This window comes from Strix aluco, chromosome 10 (genome assembly GCF_031877795.1).
Source record: "Strix aluco isolate bStrAlu1 chromosome 10, bStrAlu1.hap1, whole genome shotgun sequence".
NCBI classification, from domain to species: Eukaryota; Metazoa; Chordata; class Aves; order Strigiformes; family Strigidae; genus Strix; species Strix aluco.
The window spans coordinates 20081548-20096846 of NC_133940.1; positions in this window are offsets into that span (position 1 = coordinate 20081548).

A 15299-nucleotide genomic window follows, 5' to 3' on the forward strand; every position below is an offset into this window, starting at 1 on the left:
ACACATTTCACAATGCTGCAATCAAAGCTCTCTGGAGAATTAAGCATTGTGCCCACGTGTAATATGTCAGTTATTTGCCAGCAGGGGAAACACTGTAAGAAGTGAATGAGTTTTACTCTGTTCAGTGACATTACTAATGACTCATGCAGGATTATGGGTAACAAACCTTTGAAATGAGAGGTTGAGTTGTACACTACATTATACATCTGAATTTCATGGTATATTAGTGACAGTGATTGGTAATACAATATGATGGGAAATTGCTAACATCAGAGAGAAGTTAATGCGATGCACTGCAATTTCTCAAAGAGTCCCATACTTTTTCTAGCGCCACCCATAATCTGCTCATTACGGTTTGGCAAAGAACAATCCCTCTCTTGGAGTGAGGGGCACCAGCACTCTGACAGCTGGTCATAAATTTGAATAGAAGATATGCAATCTGAAATGTTCATGTTTCCATGGATCGTTACCCAATTGTATCTCCTCTAAGAAGCAGGTGATTTTTTAACATCCCGCGACAGTTTGTTTCTGCCGATATTTTCTCTCTCCAGATAAAATCTGATACCAGCTTGTGTCTTACAGCATTTCTTCCCCTTCTTGTTCTATTAAAATGGCTGATACAGTCTACACGCACGTTAGCTAAACACCAGTTAATGGAGCGTAACTAAAAAGAATTAATATATTTACAAAAAAAGTATTTCCAGGTCATTAAAATAAGTGTAAAATGTCTCACATAAGGCATTAAAATTACAAATGTGATGACAGATTTATGTTTACAGACTCTGGCAACCCCTGTGGCCACATTGTGTCCCCTCAGTCACTCCTGTTCCAAACAGCATAACCAAATGCTTAAAACTTTTTCCTTCATAGTAACCTGGAATATTCTGTGACTGTTTTATGAGGCCAGTAAATATCCACCTGATCTTCTCCATTTCTTGAAGATTTGGTGTTTCCTGGGGGAAGAGTCCATGAATAGAGGAGAGTCCTGGAGCCATGGCCCTGAAGACCAAACAGATGCACCAAGAGCATCACCTTCACAAGGAACTTGAAATGGCGAGTCATTCCCAGGACAAGGTGGGAACAGCAGTCTCTATGACTTGTCCGTACTCACACCAAACCCACCGTTGCTGACATTCATTTCTTCTCTTCATTCTGCATTGCTAGAGGTGTCCATGTGCAAATGTTTCTAGCTATTTTAAGCTTATTTCTGAGCCCAGCCATTAATGTGCGGAAACACTCCAGGTTTAACAGTGAGAATGGCTGGTTTTTGTAGTTCACTCATCACTGACACTTACCTGTTGACCAGTAGCAGAAATCTCTGCTCTTTTGTTACCCTGTGGAGTTGAAGGTATGAACAAAGGGTCATTTATAAGCTTCACTACCATCAAGTGCCTCAGTACTTGCGTGCATTAAACCTGTCAAGGATCACGGGGCTGAACAAGTAAGACATTGAAGTCAATGGGTCTGAGGCTGAAGCAAAGTCACCCTTGCACAATCACCCACTCCTCCACGTATCTGCTCTTCTTCTACCACTGGTCTGTTCTGTGCATCCACACCTAGAGCTGTTCATGTAAAGTCTCCAACGCAAAGGAGTCTTCATCTCTCCTAAAGGCCCCTGGCGATACCTTGAGATAGGTAGAAGACAGAAGAATTACACATCCTGCTACGGATACAGCTCAGCTCCCATGCCAAAGCAATGGGTTTAAAGACTGCATTATTTGATTTAATCCTGCTTTTGCAGGAGCAAGTCTTGGAGGGATGCCCAAAACACTTTGTGTGGCAAGTCCATTGAAAATCATAGTCGAGATCCCATCAGCGGGTAGGACAGAAACTGGATGGTAATTATGACGAGTGAATGGAAGACAGTATCTCCCTCCAGCATTAAATTCAAGCCCTGACCTTTTCCAACATAATGACTAACTCAACCTTTACATAATAATATGTGTGATATTTGGAGAGTATAACATATGTGTCATTTTAATTAATTGAACAGAAATAGATTCACAGAAGAAAAATGAATTAACCAATCAGCAATCACCTTTCCATCTATTTGATGTCAGAATAATTAGTTTATTCTCCTAATCTCTTGACCCCTCTAGAAATCATAACCTTGCTGACCTCCTTGAGAATAGGAGCTCATTTGAATAGCACCATAATTGTGCTCTGGGTGCATTATCATCTAGTTTCATTTTTATTAAGGTAATCTTATCCCTTCTTATTACATCTCTCTCTGAAAGGCTGACCCAAACCCTAGGAAAGACTGCAGGACTTTGCTCAATAACATCAGTGTACTTTGGATCAAGACCATGGCCAGCAGAATACTTCCTCCTAGAAGATGGGCTGGTTTTGTTAGCTGGAGGATCAGCAACAATTTTACCACCATTCTGTGTGCGGACAACAATATTCGCACATGTGTCCTGACATTGCCAGTTGCAGACTGTACCAACTAGCAAATGCTTAAACAAGATCACAATTTGTTCCAGAATGATAAAATGACCCTGCAAAGTGAATTACACTGTGAAAAATAAATGTAAAATACTGTGTAGATGCACAAATGATTATTTCATTATCTGGCCAATGTATGAACGACAGATACAAATTGTTCCAATCATAGAGTGATGAAAGAGTAATGAACAATGGGTTCTTGAATGAGCACAGGAAGAAAATAATGAATTGCAGTTTAAATGAAATCAGGAGTCAATGGACTGGATCACAGACTGTCCTTCAGACATAGGAATTCTGCATTAGTTAAACACTGTCATTTGGAGAAATGTCCTTTAAGAGGAAGGAATCTAAATGGGTCAGAGAAAGAGACAAACATGATGAGCCTGGCCACTGGCTTGCTTTTAGCAAGCCGGACCGGAGCATTCTCATTCCCGCTGCTTTGCTAATTCACACGGTGATCTACTACAAATTAGCAGCTTGCACTCTGCAAAGTTAACAGACCATTTGTATTTTTGCCTTTTCCCTCTTTTAACCTTGCTCTTCCCTCTACTACTCAGTTACTTTAAGGCAACATCTGACAAGATGTTTTACACAAAATTTGGGCACAGAATGACGACCAAGGCACCAAAAGCTTCTGGGAAAGAAAGTGTCAGTTATATAGAAACAACATATGTGACAAAAACTCTCTTATTTTTTTTGTTGGAAATCTTTCTGCAGTAGACAGATTTTTCTTCTTTTCTTTTGTTTCATACCAATAAACCAAGAATAAGCCAAGGATTTCTAACGTTATTTTCAAAGAAACGTGTCACATTTCGTGTATCATGTCTATCCATCACATTGCGCTGGATCTTGTTAGATCTGTACTGAAGCTACATTTCTCTCACGAGCGCAGGACATCTGACCATTTTAGCTCTCTGTACAGAATTTCTTTACAGTCTACGAAGACATCTTAGGAACCAGCAGAAACTAGCTGGTTTTACAAGCAGGGCTCAAAGAGTCTCATAAACCAGCTCACTCCTACTGCTGCTCTGCCCCTGCTGCAGAGAGGGCCCATGCTGTTCCCCAGCACCTGCCCTCCTGCCCCTCACACAATAGCAAGCACAAAAGCGAGAGATAGCGCTTCGAGCCTTATATGCCTTTGCAAAAGACACGGTGCTCCGGGCTCGGCATCCCCGAGGGAAAGGTCATCTTTCGTCACCTGGTGCTCAATAGGTTCAAGATATTTGAAAAAAAGTCCCAGATCCAGCAAGTGTGAGCACCATCAAAAGCCAGAGAGTGATGGTAACAACGTGAAAAGCAAGGGAAAACAGGTTTGCTTGCCTTGTGGACAGAAATAAATATTTATTGGAGAAAAAGCTAAAGGAGAAAGGTGGCATCTCTGCTGTGTAAGTGCCTGAAAGGCCACCTGGTTCTGCCTAATTCAGTGGCATCTGCAAAGGGTCTCTCCCCTGCAAGGTCAGGGTAAACTTCATGTGCCTGCTACATACATGTGAGACAACATCCACAAAACACTATCTGTCGCTATATAAAGGCAACTTGTCCAGGCAGAATCAGACCACAACCAGTTGTACCACTTACAGACCCCCACTCTTCCTCTAATCGGATTTATGTTTCAACAGATCCTGATGTTAAGCACATGAGCCCCTCAGCAAACTTCCCTGCAACACCATCAGGGTGCCCAGGGATGCTAGGAGAGGCCAAGACAACCAGCTCACCACACCACAGGCAGCCTACGGAGCTATAGGGCACTGTTAACACATAGAGAGCAGGGGTAAAATAGCTTCCTGGGAATTTTTCCTGGATATGCAATCCAGGAAAAAAATCTTTCCTCATTGACTCAGAGAGACAGAATTCTCCTTGTCTGACAGATGAGTTTTACAAAATGCGATGAAGATTGCAAACTCCAGAGTATTTTGTTTCCCCCTGCAAGCCTGGAAGGGAATAAAACCTCGCTGCAGCTCTGTAAAGTGGGAGGGAGCACTGAGGACAGGCTCTCTTCTCCCCCTGCACCTGCCTCTGGAGAGGTGTTTTAAGGTACCTGCCCTTGTCCCAGGGGCCTTTTCATCTTACAGCTCTGCTACTAACAAGAACCTCAAAACAACAGGACCCCATTCCCCTGGAGTTTGATGAAGATCCCCCTATTGAGCTATTCAGCAGAAAACTCCAGTATTAGACCCAAAAATCAAGCTGATCTGATGCGTTATCACTGGCTTGCTGTCAGACCTCTTAGATGATTTCGGGTCTCTGAGCATCTATGGCATAACACGACGTGATCCTTCACGGTCTCCTCCAAACCAACTTGGTGTCACCGGTTCATTCAGCCAAGTGAAACGGCAGTTCAAACATCTGGCTCTAAAGAGCCACCCAACCACCATCTCGGATTTGAAACCAAACTGAAAATATTCCCTGTGCACGCTGCAGAGAGCCCTGCTCCTGTCCAAAGGTCAGATCACCACCTGCAATTATCCATGGCACCCTGCCTGGGTGATCAGAGAGATCCAGGACAAACACCAGCACGTGGAAGGATGCTCCCACTCCCCCTGCCCTGACTCCATTTCTTGCTGTCTGGTTTGATAATAATCAACACAGCTTTGGTCTCAAAGAGGCTTGGGCTTCAAAGGCTTCAGTCAGGCTGAGTTCTGCTTCAGGATGAAAACAGCAAGCAACAGTGGCAGCATGGGTTTTTAGATGGGAAAACAAAATGCATTAGATAATTTTGGGTAGTCAGCCTCGAGATGTGATCTAGCACAGGCTCCGAAGACAACCAGGGTAGCTCAGGCACATTATGTTAATAGTTTGGAGCCCTGAGACAAGGTAAGACCCCAGCTCCCTCGCCCGCAGCGTGTCTGCTGCTGCTGTCAGCTGTCTGCAGGGAGCCCTCGCCCTGCAGTGCGGAGGAGGCAGATCTTCCTTGCCGGCATTCCCACACAGCAGCACTCTCATCCCACAAAGTGTGACAGCCCCGAGGTTCTGCAGGGGCTCTCCACAAACAGACTGAAGTGCAAATTACAGAAACAATACACCCCATGCTAAAAGGGGTGCGCTCCAGCCAAATCCTGCCTCCCCGAGCAGAATAACTGTCACCAGAGGATATCAGCACAGCCTAGTTAGCACTGGTGACAGCAGCAGAAAATGCTTAATGTGGGCTCACAGCTAGCGCCCAGCTCAGTCCTAACTCTTATTAAGGCCCATGCTCTTCTGGCTTTACCACTTTTGTTATCCCGGTACGTCGCTGACACCAGGAGAGGTACCATCACCAGCATAGCAGTGCTGTGAGCTGCACGCTTACCCTGCAAGATGGAAGCTGTCTGCCCAGCTGGGCTCTCACACGAGCTGTATCCAGCATTCCTCCCTGGCACGGAGTTTCGGCAGTGCTGCACTTCCAGCAGGGCACTCACAGGTGGGATGGACAAACAGCCCAAGTCCCAGAGGTGAGCGGTGCCGTTCTGCTGCAGTGCTGGGCTCTGCTGGCTGCTTACCCTTGTCTGAGACGCGGACAGGTCAGAGCATCCCTGTCGGCGTATCTCCATCGAGGTGCTGCTGCTCACACCGTGCACGTAGCAGCTGCCAGATGTTAAGCTGCAACATCTCTGCCTGGCACCAAGCAGCATCGCTGCTGGGAAACCTGGGGAAGTTTTGAGTGACACCCACACACCTCAGCCCAGAGCCCACCTCCTGTGCTGCTCAGACCTGGGAGTTGAAAGCAAACTGATAAAAACTGTGAGAATCGCAGCCAGCCACTCAATCTGTGCCACCAGCCCCCTTGGCTGGCCAAATCCCCCAGTGTATGTTGCTTGCCAGCTTGAGAAACACCTCAACAGGCAAGAGCTGCTTGCCAAGGGGTTGGTCATACCTCCTCCCCCCATCCATCATTACAGATTTTGGAAATAACCACAAATGCCTCCTTGCTTTGCTAACAGCGAGTGAGTGCTGTAACAGCAGGCTGCCAGGAGCAGCGAGGTGATGGTGTAGGTTGCAAGACTGTGCAGGAGGGAGAGGGTGAGTGACAGGAGCCAGCCTCTTCGCTAAGAGTAATCCACAGCAGGAAAACGCCTGGAAAACAGTGCGCTATACATCACCCAGGACAAAAAAAAGCCAGAAAAGCAGAAGCACACAGTGGAGAACACAGCATCGTTTCTGCCAGGCGATATGGGGAGCGGTAAGCACTGGCGATGGGGGAGGTTTGCAGGCTGTGCCTTACCAATGAGCCTGGGTACCGCAGGGCTCTCTGTGGGTGGGTATTTGTTGGGCTGGGTTTGCTCCGTCCTTGCCTCGGTGTGCATAGCTGCACAAGTAATGAATGCACCTATTAAAATCCAGCCAGAACATTTGTCTCTGTAGCTGGCGGAGAGGTTTCCACACCTCGGCGATATGCTGCATTTCTTTGTATTTGCTCTGAATGCTCCACACGCTTGGTTCAGTGTTTTTAGACTCCAAGGCAGATGCATCGGATTGATTTCTAATGTAACTCTCATAATTACCTATACTTTGTAACGGTCTCAATGCAAAGATATGAAGCAGACTTGGAGGCACAGACTTTGCCGCATTACACTATGGCTTCCCATGTATTTTATGTGGTTCCAGATCACAGTGCCTCGTTCTGGGTTAACATTCAATAAACCGGAGCTTCTGCTACCCAGTTGTACATCAAAGGACAAATGCACAGTCAGTAAGTGGGTACAGCTTCACTTAAGTCATTACTGGCTACACTGTTTACATTTGATTAACTATTTCACTCAAACTTGGCTGGTTACACAAGACTTGCATGAGATTTCAAAGTCTCATCAGAAAAATAAGTAATAATAAATATGCATTGCTCGCAGTGTCAATGAGGAGTCCAGCATGGCCTTTATCATCTAAAGTTAACGCAGAAGTTAGAGATGTTCAGAGTGAACTTTCAGCACTCAGCATCTCCTGACTCCTACACCTTTGCTTTTCCTTTCTTATCATTACATTAACACTTTTGTGTTATGGGATATTTATGATGCACACCGCATGCTTAATGGATTTCCTCCTTTATTTGCAGCTAGCCTCCATTAATACAAGACTCACAGTATTGAATCTGAAATCCATCAAGGATTCCTGGGCTTAATATCACCACCGCTTTTAATGAGAAAGGAAATCTGTAAATCAAACTTGCAAAAGCAAAATCAAAGGCTGTATGGGAGCAGCACAAGCAGTTTGACAGCATCCTTCACATTAAAAGCATCTGGAAGTAAACTTCAGTTAATTGAACTGATTCTAAAGCTGTGAATTACGAAGTAACTCTCTGCCTGAAATCATAGCCATAGTTCCTCAAAATAGATGCCAACACACGTTCATCTACTGCCCATCCAGCAACGTGGGGCTACGTGAGCAAAGTGAGAGGTCAGGTGGATCAGAGCTGGCCTTGGGACTCCAGTAGGACCCAAACCACTCATATTTATATACTCTTGTGGGAGTAAGAAATCAGCTGAAGATCAGGCACGCGTTATGGTATATTTGCTTAGATCTCATTTGCTGGGCATGAGCTGCTCGGCCTTGTGCTGTCGGCACAATTAGATGCAGATGAATACTCACCATTCCTCAACGCTGTCATGTCCTAGTGCACCAGTAAACTTCCAAGCACGTGTACAGCATATCTGGTTGTGTCGCTGGGGCAACGTGGACCATCCTCAGCAAGGGAATGCTCTGCCCGACATGATTGATCAGCTATTGCTGCCGACTGACATGATCTCCCAGAGTTCTCCAGTATGTTTGTGTTTACAGAAGTCATTCTTTCCTATCAACATTTTCTCATTATCATCTTCTACACACACGCACATGCACAAAAGTTAACCCTGAGTATTAACAGAAGCAACAAATGTTTCTCCTAATGAGACCACTGCAACCCCATATAAATCAATCCAATTGCATGAAGTAACAGCACAACATTTAGTGCCATTTAGCTGCAAGACGTGCACTGAAAATAAATATGAATGTGCAAAGACAAGCCGATGCTTCAGAGGTTCAAAAAAAAACCAAACAAAAAACCAGGAGGTGGTACTTTCATGCAAGACCCCTAGAAGCCTTCAAGGCCAGACCCACTTGGATATACATCAATGCAGACCCAACAGGGTCAGCAGAACACCTCAAATTTTTTCAGCAGAGGATCTGACCCTGCATACTTTAGTCTCTGTCAATGGTGAGTGTCCCTGAGCTGGTGTCTGGAGAGGAGCCTCAGCACCAGCCCCTCTGTGCACTCGCTTCTCCAGCTGCTTAAAGCAAAGTCTCAGCACTGGTAACGGCAAATTTGAACTCCTCGTATTTCTTCTGTTATCAGACTGTGCTTCAGTAAGGGACCTCAGGACATGCCTAACTTCCAGCTACAGCTCGCTCCCTTTGAAGATAATGGGGTAATCACACATTTAAAGTTAGATGTCTCTCCCTCTGTCAGTAAAAAGTGGTCCTTAATACCTCTGGGTTTAAAGGAAGATCTTGCAATATTTCTATTCATCATCACGCAAAAGGCAGAAGTTGCAGATTTAAGAGTGGAAGGTAATTTCCCCTTCTGTACTCAGCAACAAAGAATAGAGCCTTAGGCTTTCCAGCAGCCAATCCATTTTGGTACTTCACTGACAAGGTTAAAACAGTCAGAAATATATTGTGCCACCCTTGGAACAGAGTTTTTTTGCTCATATGTATCTAATTTCTACTGCGATGTTGGTTAAGGAAAAAGCATTTGATAATCTGAGTTTGTAATCAGTGACAGAGTCACCAGGTGGGAAGCAGAAGAAATTCAAACACGGACTAATTTGCTATTTGCTGAGCATTTGATTTCCAATGAAACAAACACATTCAACAAATCTAAATGAACCTGACAGTGCAGGAGCAGAGCTGGGGGACAGTGCATTGCTCCCGGGGTGCATTCAGGAGAGAAACAGGGGCTAAAGGGATGTCATAGGCTGGAGACAAACTATCCTGTGACAGCTCCACTGCCCTCTGTAAATGCTGGATGCACAACCGGTCAGAAATGGGATGCCGTCAACGCCAAAAGCACATCCCAGACAATTCTTGTTCTGCGCTTCCCTGGGTGCCTGCAGGTCCTCCCCGCAGAGCTAACACTGTCTGAAGTTCACTGCTATTTCATGGTGTGACACTGATGGGGAACGGTACCCAGCATCTGACTGAATCCAGATGGGAGGCTGAGATAAGCTACAAAGGAAACCCATGTCTAAATCAGCACATGAAAAGAAGCAAGCAAAAATAAACAGATTAGTCTGCACTACAGTGTTTCTGCTCAAAAATAGGAAAGGCTGCTGCAAACTTAGATCCAAGGTGAGGGAAAAAGCCCTTAGGAAAGCAGAGGGGCTCAGGAGCACCACCCGGAACAGGCCCTGCTGCTCCATAAAGAAAACACATGCCAGGTTTTGACGAAAAGCAGCTCCAGCAGAAGGTATCTTGGCAGGATGGGCTCCCAGCAGCACGCTGCAAGGAGTCCCCTGCCAGCACCACACCGCCCGCATCCAGCGCTTGGCTCCGGCCACGCTGCTGCATCCCATCTGCAAAGCACAGATAATGCTCCCATGGCCTCCCGCCCGCCCGGTGCTTTGAACTTGAGGCTCATGGTAGTGCAAACCGCCTCACGCACAGGGACCCTCCACCGAGCCAGCCCCTGGGGTGCCAGCATCGTCACCCTGAGGGGCAGGTACCACCAACTGCGCCTGGACAAGCTGCAACCTGTCCCAGTCCCTGACTAAACCCGTGCCAAGGCTATCCCACAGGCACTGCCGCTGCACCCAGGCAGGCTGGAAGCAGCACAAGTTTATGCTGGAAACATTCATCTTCTGGACAAAACAACGCTTGAAATCTCACGGCTTTCTGACCCTCTCTGGGGGAGCCCAGCTCACATGCCTGGGCACATCTTGCACAATCAGCCAAGATTTTGGCTTGCATTATTTAGTCAGTCCAAAAACATAACATTTTGAAGCAAGGTTATTTTTTTTCCCCTGCCTCTCCAAAGATTAAATAATGGTGGCATTGAAAACAGATGGGCTCAAAGCTGAAAACATGGTCTCTTGGTGTGACCTTCTGAAAAAATGGTAGGAAATAGCAGCCTGCATAGAGTTTGAAATGGCTGGCCCCTTTTTTGCTCCTTGTAGTAGTTAGCTTATACAGGGGCAGTGCCCTTGCAGAGCCCCAGCCCCATGTGTAACTTACACCAGCAAAACAAGGTGCAGTGTTGAGAAGGGGAGGAAGGTGCGAGGGAGCCCACTCAATCAATATCAATCCCACAAAGAGTGTTAAAACGCCACCAGCAAGTGAAGGAAGAGCAGGGGGTTACCTCCCGCCGCAAGTGCACTGTGTGTGTGCTGGCATCCAGAGGTCGTGAGACATCCAAGGGAGCAAGCTCAACCCTGTGTAGGGAAAAGAAGAGGGAAAACAAGCCTCAGAAAAGCTCTGGATCAGCACAGATCCCAAGGCAAAGCAGAGTATGGCTGGTGCTGCCACCTCCCCGGGGCACTTTCCACACAAAGATTGTCTGGGAAGGGCATAAATCACATCAGATGCAGGAATGCTCAGGAACAGCCCAAAAAATCTTGCCTGAGGAGAGACCACAACCCACCCCACACCTATGTGAGCTCGCTGCTCTGGCTCACCATAGGCCTAGTGTGGGCAGCACCGCTGTGTCCCAAACATCTTCCATCCACGCTGCTGTCAGCTCCACTGCAGCATCTCCTGGAAGTCTCCAGGATTCACGCGCTGGGGGACGACCAGGGGCTGCTTCCTTGGCTTCAAGACCAACATTGCATCTGTAAGCACAATTTAAGTGTGGGTCAGAAAAACTATATGCAGAACCAGCAATTGCAACACTGAATTTGGGCTGGCCTTGGTTGAACTTCAGCAGGTCCACACTATCAGATTTTGCTGGTGGCTGAGACAGACCCACCCCACCCCCCCCAGCATTTTTATATGACTTTGTGATAGCTATCTTCCCTTTCTGCTATTTGTTTTATGTTTGGAAAAAAGTTCTCAGGAGTCCTTTGAACATTAAAATTTATGCCATGCATGCTACTTTCTTCAAATATTTTAAAATATTCGAAACGTAAGGATGTTGGCACAGCGCCCAGGATCCTGTCTTTTTGGATAAAGGTTTCAGATAACTGACACTTCCAATTACCATTTCTCCCTGAAGAGGTCATCTCCACTTCAGCTCCAGAGCAGAGCAGGGGAGGTACTGGAGGTCCCTGAATTTCACAAAAGGTTAAAAAATCTGCACGGTTGCTAATTAAAGCCAACGCACTGTGTCTGACCTAGTTCTGCCTTGCTTTCAGGAGGTTTTACCTGGGTATCTTCAAACCACTTAAAAATTAAAATGGTTAATAATGCATCAGAGCCAAACGTTACCCAGGGGCTTGCTACACGGGGAGTCTTAGTTTTAGTTTTGCTTGCGAATGGCATCGTTCCTAGTTACTGTGAGTAGGGAACGCTACCAGCCTGATTCTCTGCCTTTACTCCAACTACTCACACCTCTATGCCCCTTATTGATGCCACAAACCTCTTTTGGCTGATTTCTGTAAATGTTGAATAGCACAGTGGCCAGATCAGGGGGCAGAAGTTGGCTGAACTGTTCATCTGGTCCCTAACACATCCGTCCACACACTCGGCTTCTCCTAAGACAAACCTTTATGTATTCCTACAATCTCTGCTATTGCCGTCCCCCCACAGGGTTTAATTTCCCGGGGTAAACAGCAGAGCATTGCCAAGCTCAGGAAAAAGAGCTTGGAAATTTTCTTTTTGCTTCTGTGCCTTGCATTGACATCAGATGAGTATTTATTCAGCAAAGTTTCATTTTACTATATTTTTTACTTGACTGCCACTTAGTGGCAACGTAAAGTAATAGCTCGGGGAAATGTACCGGCAAACCTACAGCCCTGCAAATCAATCTGGTATTTCTGTGACTCTTCCCAGAGGTTTGGGGCAGGTTACTTGCTGAGTAATTCAGTTTCCACTCAACGCACTTTCCACAGATTATGAAGAACGTTACAAAATCCCACCTCCTTTGAAAAAGCATTAAAAATATCAAGGCCATTATGAAGGCAACATCCATCTCGTGGTGCTTTTCATTCATAAGAAGGTTGGCGGTGTCCACCAGCACACATCTAGAAGGCACTTCCAGACGTCAGGGCTGAAAGTGCCAAAACGTCCATCAGCCCCTTTGTAAGGCAGATACAGCATCGCAGGTGGGTCTGTTACTGTTGCACCCCACGAGAAGGATCTGTCTTCTGTGGGGAAAAAAAATATATACATGCTTTTTGCTGAAAAACCAAACTTCTGGAAAGCGAAGTGAGCCATTTCATACACCCCAGCACCATATCTCATGGGAATTCCCAGCAAGAGGGGAGGACATGTCCAAGCTCCCTCTTGCTTGCAGTGTTAGGGCTGTTCTTTTGAAGCAAAACAGTTGGGTTTTCAAGTTTCTGCTGAAATGTCAACATTTCCTATGGAAACAGTGAAAATAAATCACGGCATTGTGATTTTACAGGGGGCAATAACAGCAACACAGTAATTACCACACCAGGGCAGAATTTTAAAAAGCCAATCAAAAGAGGGAGCTTGCACGCTTTCCATGGAGGCTCTGTGCTCAAAGTCTGGTATCCCTGAGACACAGCAGCTTTCATTTCCGTAAGTTTTGTTTCTACCTCCATAATTGCACTGGAGATATCAAAAAGCATTTATTTTTTGGTATTTTCCATGCAGGTACAAGAGAAGGAGTTGAAATTACAGCGTACTGGATCCTTCACGTTGCAAATGCTTTAAGTTTTTCTTTTTTCTTTTATAACCTGCATTGATTAATGTCGAGACAAATTTCTTGGTCTGAAATAGAGGTAAGTCCTTGTAACCAGACCCTGAACTCAAAGTGGCAGTCAAGTTATCGAATTTAAAAAAAAAAGAAAAAAGAAAGTCATCCAAGCTAAAAAAAAATAACGGTAATATTCAAACCTAACCCAAGCCCTCAATTTCACCTCTCACTCTAATCACAGCTCCTGCAGAAGTACAGTCTTACAAAGTCACCCAAAGGACTCTCCTGCACCCAGCGAGCACCGCTGGTCACCGACATCCCTCACACACGAACCCAGCACGTACCCGACCACCTGCAGTGGCCCTTGCCAGAGTGGGTGGTAGTAAGTGTTGCCTTTCACTCTCACACAGAGTAGATAAAGGATACCATAACTCCATTTCCTTGCCATGGAGACCTCACCACACCGGGACCAGGTTGCAGCTCTGCTTTGTTCTGTGTAGCTTAAAATATCACACTGGGGAGCTGAGGAGAAGCCCCCCCAGTCCATGTGTGCAGGTGCTCAGGACCTGCTCTCAGCATGCATGAGTGCCCCTCATCTTGCCCATGGGGATCACAGCAGCACCGTGACACAGCAAGATCAGAAATATGTTGAAAGAAGCCATTTTTGTGCTGTGGATTTCTTTGTTATGAATTTTAATGGTACTTCAGATTAGTTTGGCTGCTGAGTTTGCATCCCATTTGAACAGCTCTACCTGCACTGGCATTCAGATGAAATGTTTACTTTTCACACGTCTGCACTTTAAGCTGTGCTGCGGGAATCCAGCTTTTCAAAGCTTGAGCCTGCCTAGGCATTTAGATCCTTTTTCATCCGCTTTATCAATTGTCTCCTGGAGGAAACATTTTGCCAACGTTGCAGATGATTAAAGGCTCAGGAGCACATGCCAAGAGACAGCTGGGAGCGCTCTGCCATGGGAACATCCCCTGGCAAATGCAACGGGACCCTAAGCTGGGTGACTTCGTGCTGTTGTCATTTTTATCTAATGGGAAACCACCACAGGGGCAGGGAGATCCTCCCAGTCAACCTGCAGCAGCAGGGGAACAGGGTCGGCTCTCCTGCTGCCGGCATGGCCGGGTCTCGATGTCCCCTCCCCACGAGGCAATGTTTACTCGGTGCATCTCAACAAGCCCTGTTTCATCTGATACTCATTTGTGGCCAGCTCATATCCATCCCATGCCAGGACTCTGCAGCATGGTGGAGCTGGAGGCAGAGCTGGGCTCCAGGCTGCACTTTGGGCCCTGGTGGACATTTCCCCTCTGACTCGTGAAATAGTACGGAGTAACATCTAGCAGAGAGATCTGCTGATAAAGGTTGTGGGGGAAAAAAAGAAGGAAAAAAGATCTTTACAACTTCCACGACTCTGACTTTGCTTGATTCATTTCCAACATATTTTACTCACGTTGAAGCATAAGAAAGACTCAGATGGAGCATCTTGGCTGGTGCAGATGGACACACCTTCACAGCCAGCTATACCTGAGAGAAAGCAGGGTAACTTTAATGGTTTTGCTAATGATTACAGGTAGTTTATCAGGTCTAGGAAGAGTCATCTGTAACAGGCAGCTGCAGAAGCAGGTAACATTTAGTTCAGTTCTTCATAAGAAAGAGATGATGGTAATAACATGGAATCAAGAAATATAAATGCACGCAGTAAAAATAAATCACCCAAATGGGATAAAAACATAAGAAAGCTATCTGTGGTGGAGATTCAAACTCATGGCATTTATTTAAGGCACAAATGGTTATTAGGGGCTCTCTTGATTTAAAGATACTTTGCCTTCTTTGGGAAGATACTTCAAAACATCCACAGTCCCTGGTGATTTTTGCTGGCCCATACGCAGTGAGGGCCAGAGGCAATGGGACCCCTGGGAATGCTCTTGCAATGACCATTTCATGCTCCCAATGTAAAGTTCAAGGCACTTTGTAGGTGGGAGATTCCCCTCACCAGCGTCCCGGAGCAATGGGCTCGGCAAGACGTCACTTATCCCTTTGAGATAATATTTTAGGGGAAATGGGATAAGTGCATTTTTGTAAAAA